The 8,889-nt window shown below is 35.1% G+C and overlaps 1 long non-coding RNA gene across 1 annotated transcript in view; it reads left to right on the top strand.

Annotated features, from left to right (window-relative positions):
- The window catches only part of LOC108445374, a 32,591-nt gene extending 23,990 nt beyond the window's left edge, over nucleotides 1-8,601 (top strand). The window contains exon 3 of the long non-coding RNA XR_001860193.1: nucleotides 6,801-8,601. This is a non-coding gene — a long non-coding RNA (uncharacterized LOC108445374). The remainder of the gene's footprint in view (nucleotides 1-6,800) is intronic.
- Nucleotides 8,602-8,889: the final 288 nt, after the last annotated feature.

The following is an 8,889-nucleotide window of genomic DNA, read 5'->3' as shown; positions in this document are numbered from 1 at the left end:
CCCTCACGGGAGCCCCTTCTCTACCTCCTTTATCACCACTGCATTGTAACGCTGCTAGCTGCCGGAGCCAGATCGCGGGGCTGTCCAAAATGGACTCTGGGATGCGACTGATCGCATGGACCTAGGAAACCCTCGCTGAGCTCTCAGGGAGCAGCAGCCTGGTAGGCTGAGTCCAGTGGTTACAATACTTGCCATTTTGTGTGTCTTCCCTAGGATAGGAAATGTAGTTCACTAAGTTAAATAAATAGAAGTACCAGACATGGGTTCTCCAAATAGCTGTAGATACATAGTTTACTTAGAGATACTCACTTGAACTCTCCTACACAGGGGAGTGTTCAGACTTTTCCAAAAGTCTGTTTTCAACTATAATCACTGAAACTTAGGGGCTGTGCATGAAGTATGTTTAGAAACTGAAGAAATCAGGAATCAAAAAATAACATTGAGTCCTAGAGAGAGATATGCTAACAAAAAACTTCAGGAATTAAAGAAAAACAGTATGTAGTGGGAATGAAATCTTAACCTTAATTAAAAACCTCACTATGGTGTGCCAAAACTTGTTTGATCTTGATAACAGGAGTAAAAAAAGATTATTGAAATATAAAAGGTAGTTATATCTAGAACTACAACAGACATCAGGTGAAATAAGTGATCATTTAACTCAAAACTGCTCAGAAAAAAAAAGTGAATAATTCTACTGTATTTCTTCACTTTTAGTGAAAAAAGTGGAATTTAGACTATTACTAAATATATGTACGTTACTAAGGAAATATCATCAGTTGATGAGGATATGAAATAATGTTAAAAATGCAGGAGGCTGTGCAACACAAATTGAGTTTCTAAATTTAGCAGACTATTTAAAGTCTTAACAAGTAATCATGTCTTCTTAATTCATTTCATAAATTCCTGTCACAAACTGGTGTTTTTTCCCAAATGATCTTGTCAATACAGAGTAAAATTTACTAACAGTACTAAAACGATGAACATTTTGAATACTGATCATTGCTTAACACTGAACTGCTTTCTGTAATGATTATGATTTAACAAGAGTCATGCAATCTTGTTAAATGTCTCAGTGGTCTTCAAAGGCAAAAGACTTAGAAGGTCACTGGAAACACTTTAATTATACATGGACATCTTCATTCCACTTAGACTTGAGGATAATATCTTCAGAAACTAAATAGAGCCTTAGGATCATATTGAGTTTAATATTAAATCTCTTTGCTTTAAAAGCCCTATTCTAAATTTAACTTTCAACTAATCAAATAGTACACCTTAATGCAACTTTTAAGCTTTTTCTGTTGAATTATATTCAGTGGTTATCATACAGTTTAAACAATAATTCAAAATCCTTGCACTTTTATACAGTAGAAGTATTATAAATTCACAGAGTCACAGACTGGAAGAGATGGGAATGCAGGTCTGAAGGTCATCTTTTCTAACCCTTGTGCTCAAGCAGGGCACCTAGAACAGGTTGCCCAGGAGCACATTTGGATGGCTTTTGAAAAATTTAATGACCTCTCTGGGGAAAACTATTCCAGTGTTTGACCATCCTCAGAGTTAAAAGGCTGTTTCCTGATGTTCAGATGGAACATCCTGTGCTTCATTTTGTGCCCATTGGCTCTCATCCTGTCACTGGGCACTACTGGAAAGGGCCTGGCTCATTTTTGTAGTATCTTTTCAGGCATTTATATACAATGAAGAGATCTTCATGAGCCTTTCCTTCTTCAGGAAGAAGTCTCAGCTCTCTTAACTTTTCCTTGTACACTCTTGGTACTTAACCATCTTCATGGCCCTGTGCTGAACTCTCTTGTATGTCCATGTCTCTCCTGTACTGGGGTGCCTGGAGCTGGACCCGGTGATGCAGGTGTGACCTCCCCAGTGCCGTGGAAGAAAAAGGATCACCTCCCTCAACCTGTTGGCAATACTTCTCCTAATACAGCCTCCTAATATGATACCTTTAGACTTCTCTGACAGAGGCACATTGCTGGATCCTGTTCAGTTTCTATGTTATCTTTGAACATCTGACTAAAATATTTAAAACTTAGTTACAGATGAAAATATGAAGCTATTAATAAAATTATTTTGACATAGTGTCCAAGTTGAATAAACATTAGAATTTTGATCAAATGACCATTAGAAGGAAGATTTTAAAGCAGAGAGAAAAATCTGTAAAGAAGTTTGCAGGAAGTGTGATTTCCTGCTCCTTCCTTACATAAGGTTTTTTAATCATGGTAAGTGTGTAAGAAAAGTTTTAAATTACTGTTGTGCTTACCTTTTCATTTTCAAACTTTCTAATTTGACATGATGTTAGTCTTTTACCCTTTACTTTATAGCAGTGACATTCTTTTGTTTTCTATAGTGACTTTCTGATAATTTAGAAATTCCTTTCAATAAATTATGAGAAAAAGATTGACCCTAAACAAACAACTCTCTAATCTACTACTCTACTTCATAACAATTTTAAATACATTTAGTGGCATCTTCCTGCTTGAATATAAGCAATGGTTTTTTTGTAGCTTTCTTATTTTTACTGAGTATGCAGATTTATTAATTGTTACTATTTGTCTCCCTCAAACTTTTTTTCATCTAACTTGTATTTGAATAGGGTAAAGATTTCCTATTTAGAGTATTTTTTGCAAGTATTGTTCTTTGTACAGAGAAAAGAAATTAAGATAAATTCTCTTGATCGTGAATTTAACAAGGAGGGCTTATCAAAAACCTTTTCTCCACATTCCTCCCTTTTGTAGACAAGCCCAAGTTACTCAGAACTAGAAAGTAGGATCAAAAAGACTAAAAGGAGAAAAATGGAAGTTAAATTTAAAAAAAGGAATTACAAAAAAGGATCAGCTTTTCCAATATTTCATTGACCATTTTAACTTTGAACACTAAACAAGAACAGGGGATTTTATTTACAGAATAATCTGTAGGGGAATACCAAGTGAAAAAGTAGTGTTGCCCAAATATGTTATTTTTCATTCCTTAAAAGGCCTTTGGGGATTAAAAAATCTTTTTTAATATCACTGATATGTTGTCCAGAATGAAAACACTGCAGTCATTTTTTAAATCTCCTTTTAATATGTGTATCATTGTCTGTGAAAGCAAGTAAAAAAGCTTTTTTAAGAGCAAAACCTGTTGGCCATGCTTGTGTTAAGCTTTCATTTTTAAAGGGAATTTTGCTGTAGCATTTTGATGTCAAAGACAAGTGAATTGATACAGATACAGCATAATAGGATCTTTCTATTCCCACTCTAAACTTTGGGAAACTATGAAACAATTGCTGCCTGATGGTTGATGCATCAAATGAATGCATCTGGAGTGTAGTGTTTGGCACTGACTTTTTTGGAAACCACAGTCAGTCACCAGTGCCCTACACCCTGGTTTATCTGCCTCTCAAAAAGGATTATTATTTAGTTAATCAAAGGCTCAGTAAGGCTTAATGAATACATGTAATGAGTCCTAGGAGCTCCAGGTGAACATCCTTGTACAGAAGAGAAAATTGTTATTATGAAGCAGACTTTGTGAAGTGCAGGAAGGCCTTGTGCCAGAGCAGGGTAGTTGCACCAGGAACAGACAAACCAGATTGGAAGCCAAAGTCAACTGTCACTTGATATTTTTATGTCTGGACTCCATTGTGAGATACCTGACTCCCTGCTTTACCAGGATTACAGCTCTCTACCTTCCCCCCTCAGTATCAGACCTCTTCTGTCCTTCAGGTATCTTCCCCACACTAAATGACAACATATAGGAGCTGATGACATTCTCCCTCTGGGCTAAAACCCTTATTGTATTGTTTAAGGCAGAAGATAGTCTCTCAAGAAAACTTTTAATCCAATTTCCATAAAAGAATTTCAATGATATTTTGTCTAAATCTGTTATTCCCTGATCAAGCTGTTCCTGTTCCACTCCTTATCCCATTGCATAGAATAAAGCTTATTTCCCAAGGACCTACTGTGGCTTCTGCCCTTTGTGAGAGATTTAAGCTTGTGCTCCATTCACAATAAAAAGGGCTGTGTAGAAGCAGAAAGTGTCATCTTTGAAGAGGGATGAGCTATTTCTGCAGTCAGTGAGGGACATTAGAGGATTTCTGTGTAGGGATCTTGACAAAAATTTCTTCTTTATTTCTTCACCTGGAGACACGCTCATTTTCAGTGAGTTAGCATTTCATTGTTGTGCAGTTGTTTAATGTTGCTTTCCTTTGACAAATGGTACCTTTTCAACTAAATAAAACAAGTTAAAAATGAACTGTGTAAGTAACTCATTAGCTAATATCCATGCAAAATCTACAAACCCTGTGTGTAGAAATAAAACTAAAATAATAGAAAATACCTCAGGCAAGTTAAGAAAGTGAAGCTGAAATTTAGAGCAAGAATTTTTTTGAAGGTGTCTGTATCATTACTGATATGCTATATGTTTATAAGTGTGTTTATTTAAATTGCTTCTGCTCTAGTATTCATTTGATGTGACAGTCAAATCATTGGGAAAACAAAGGTCAAATTCTCTCTTCAGAAGGCATGTTAAGTTCCTTCTTGTTTAATGAGAGCTGAACTTTCAGGGCAGTGCTGCTTCCCAAGTGTTGTCAATGCAGCTGAAGTTGTGAATAATAGAGTCTCAGTGGAGGCTTTGTTCTTCCAAAAAATTCACATAACATTTAGCTGGGGTGATTCAGAAACTAAATCAAGCTTATAGAAGATATATATTTGATATATGAAACAATAACAAAATATGTATTTACATAAAAATACATATTTTAAAGCAGTCAGGCTTACTGTCACCCTTTCAGTTATTTGTTTTGAACAGTGAGCCACAAGAACATGTTCAATATTCTTAAACTGTGTGACTTTATTGGACTTTATAAACATAAGGAAGGGGTCAGCCCTCAAATTATAAATAAAATCATGATAGGCTGGGCTATAAAAAATCAGGATAGTAGGATATTACATTTTTCAATGTAACATCTCTTTGTTTTGAGCTGTTGAATTTAGGAGTGAAAATGTCTCTGGCAGAACAGGTAGAATTGTATTTGAGTGGGAGAAAATACCTTTATGATCTTTGGAAAACTCTTTTGTTTACCATGGGTAGTAGCGTCCAAAGTGTTGTTTGATAGGCATGTAATGCTGGTGTATTTTCTCCTGTATAAACTGTACGGCTGGAAGAAACCTTTAAAGGTGAACTTAGCAAACACTCAGAGGGACCACATCAGTCTTGAAGATTTATTCTGTGCAGAGACACTGTCACCAAGTGCCCTCCAGTCCTGCACAGCTCCTGTGTGACAACCTGTCAGCAGGACTTTGTATTCTCCATCCCAAGGCAGCAAGCAGGAGGCTTGGGTCTCCTTCAGTCTAGTTCTGCCAGAATTGTCAGGGGGCAAGAAGAGATTGTTCTACACTCTGAGTAACCCACTTCTGGCAGCAGATGCTTGAGGGAGAATGTCTTTTGGTATGAAGAGATAGAAACATGAGGAAGGGGGAGATAAGAATGTGTTGAGATGGACAGAACCTAGGCTTGGGCACTGTGGCTGGTATGTTGGGAAGCAATGGATAGCTAGCAAGGGCAGCAGGGGTAAAGATGAGAGGAGAAAAGGGAGAAACACTGGAACAAATGGGATTCCCTTTATCTTTTCAGAAATAATTGTAAAACATACAGATGTCATCAAATTGTCATGGCTATGGTCTTAAAAAAACAAGTGGCACAGATTTTCCTGTTTGAGTGATCATGAGACAAACACTCCTTGGAGGAAAGAGTATGTAGTAGTCTTAGAGTTGTTTTACTGTAGGCCTTGCTATGATTTCCGGTGAATTTTCTAGGTTAATGCATTCTTCTAATGAGAGATTGAGAATCTAAAATTGATAAAACCTTTTTTTCCCTATTTCATTTTTTTTACAGGACAACCTTTTCCGTAATCCCTTTATAATTACAAAGTAGATGTATGTCAAAGGCTGACAATTTCACCATGAAAAGCATCTACTTTAAGTCCATTCACATTACTTGAAAAACTATTTCCTAATCTTTAAGGGCTCTTTTCAAATCAAAACCTCAATTCTTGGGCATTTGTAACTGTGCAGATCATTGTAAGATGAAGATCTTCTGCCACCTTATTCACTAGTACATCTTCATGAACATTTTTACCAGGCAGACAACCATAATTTTGCCAACTTCAGTGTTGTGAACATGGAAAGAGTTTCCTGTCTGGAGGATTGTTTCAGGAGTTTATACATTTGCTCAGATAAGGAAAAAATATTTCTAATCTGCAAATTGCTCTGGAAATATTGAATAAAGGGAGAAAAAAAGGGCAGGCATTGGTTAAGCAAATAAAAACATGCTGAACCACTCATTTTGGATAATTTATTTTTCATTTGATCTTTCAGTTAATTTTTTGTGTAATAGGTAGGCTAAAACTAGTAATAACTATAAACAGTACATAATTTTTATTGAACCTGAAACTTGGATTTTTCAGCAATTTCAGGACTCTAGCCAGGTGTAACTTGCAATATTAAAATAAGAATATAGCTTTTTAAAAGGTTACAGCATTCCAAATTTAACTTCATCTTCAAATCCATTTCCACTAAAAAGGAATTATTTATGGATTTTAAGGTTCAAAGATATTCCTCCCTTACCCTTTTCATGCTAGTTGTTCCCTGTCTGACTTAAGCGGTCTAGGTAAAGGCAGAATTGAGTTAGAATTTAATGAGTTTTTAAAGTAATGATGTGACAAGTTAATAATTGAGGTTTTTAAACCACAATGCTATTGTGAATCAAAAAATAAAAACAATTAATATTTTATATGTTTTATTTTTCTTTAGGTTCACTATTAGTCCCAGACTAACCACAGGAATCTCAACATATCTCCTGTGTTCATTCACAGCAGGGGTGAGAAAGTGTGCCAACCAAACTCCTGGAAGAAAAGGCAAGATTGGATAAAACATTAAAAGAGAAAGAGAAATAAAAGAATATGAAGACATGGTGTCCAACAAACACTTATGAATCATTCACCACCAACACTACTTTGTATTTTTTTAGTTTTGTTGGCTTCTAATTCTGAAAGTGATTTGTCCTTCAAAATTTCCTATTTCATTCTCTACAAGGAATGAGAAGTGTGGTACCAACCAATAGCTTCATCAGTTCAGTTCCTGAAAAGCACTCAGGCAACTAAGGAATTTTCACTCCTATAAAATACAGCCATATTATCTTCATCAGGTGTCAGTGACCACCTTATTATTCACAGTTAATTAATTCAAGTCACTTCTCACTTCTACATATATAGATGACATGGCATTTATAGAGGATTGTAAAAGTAGGAAGGCAGATGAAGCCTGAGAGCTCATAAGCAGCCCTTTTGGAGAATTTAATAAGTTCAATGAATGTTCTCAAATGTTGAATTAAAAAATGGTATTAGTAAGGAGAGAGAGAGTAATTTGTTAAAAAATGCATATCCCTTTTGCTTTCCCTTGACATTTATAACATCCAAAGTAATTGAAACAACAGTTGGGGCAGTTAGGGTAGTTCTATAAACAGCAGTAGATCAGCAGGTGGTAACAATAGTAATTTGGAATGGAACAGAACTGACCTCTTCACTTCTTTTTTTTTAACACAGGATTTTATTTTAATTTGTTTCAGAAAACTTCAAAGAGAATGTAAAAAAAAAGCCTTTATATACTTTGTGAAATATATAATTAATTCTCTTATCACTCAGATGCAGCCTTGATATGAGAATAATGAATGCTTTAGAAATACAAAGAGATTGGATTTTCTTTATGTTTCTAATCAGAGACAGTTTAGGTAGCTTAGATCCACAGTTTTGGATTTGTAAAAAACAAACAGCTTATGTATTCAGGAAGATCTTACAGAAACAAAACCCAAATGAGGTTTTCTTTTGACTCAGAAGTGTAGGAGGACCCAATCTCAAACATTATATATCTCAGCAAACACAAGCAGCCCATTTTAACTCATTTTACAGCACACACAGCTGCACTTAGGTGCATGAAGCACTTTTCGAGACATAACAGAAATATATCAACAGAAGGTAGGAGTACAGATTTTCTTCAATTCTGTAAAAATAAAGGCTTAGCAGGTGTTAGTGACAAATTTATTTAATACCAGAAATCTAGTACTATTTTGGAAAGTTAAATCTGTAATTTTGTGTCTGAATCATAGTCTTGGTTTATTTGACATCTTTATAGCACAAATCACACTGAGTACCTCTCAATAAATTCAGTGTCATTCAGCAAGTCATAAGAAATATGTCATTACCACCATATTAGAGATTTGAAAACCAAGCACAAGGAATTCAAGAGACCTTCTGTTCACAAGGACTAAAAACATTATGACAATTGAAAGACTGCTGAAAATTTTGTAATCTCTACCTGTTTTGCTTTAAACCTAGACACCAAGTTTTGCTGTAAGTCTACATCCATGAAGCATTCATACTTTAACCCCACTTATAATAAATATAGAGCAGTAAGAGCTAATTTAATAGTTGGAGATAGTGGTCTTACCAATAATTTCATACAGGGTTTTTTGTTGAATGTTGCTTGGGCTTTTTTTAAAATTTTTTTTCCAGTCACTGCCATTAATATAGATAAATATCAAGGTATTTTTCTCCTGTTCTGCTAATTTTTTTTTGTTTTTTGGGATCACTTTCTCTTCTGATATTATCTGTATTTACAGTGATTTTTTCCTCTCTTTTCCCAGAGAAGAACTATGTTTATCACAGACACAAATAATAAATCTATGTATGGGCATATAACTGTCTGGTTTTGACACTTCTGCTTCTGGATGTTTGTGATCCAATTGTTCTGAATTGAGATATGCATTCTCAATGAATTAAGGATCAAGAGAACAACAGTCTGCACTTCTTCCCAGTTTTGATATTTCTACTTACATGGCAAATTT

Source organism: Corvus brachyrhynchos, unplaced genomic scaffold (assembly GCF_000691975.1).
Source record: "Corvus brachyrhynchos isolate BGI_N302 unplaced genomic scaffold, ASM69197v1 scaffold1, whole genome shotgun sequence".
NCBI classification, from domain to species: Eukaryota; Metazoa; Chordata; class Aves; order Passeriformes; family Corvidae; genus Corvus; species Corvus brachyrhynchos.
The sequence above is the reverse complement of the archived record's forward strand: the minus strand, read 5'-3'. Positions and strand labels throughout refer to the sequence as shown.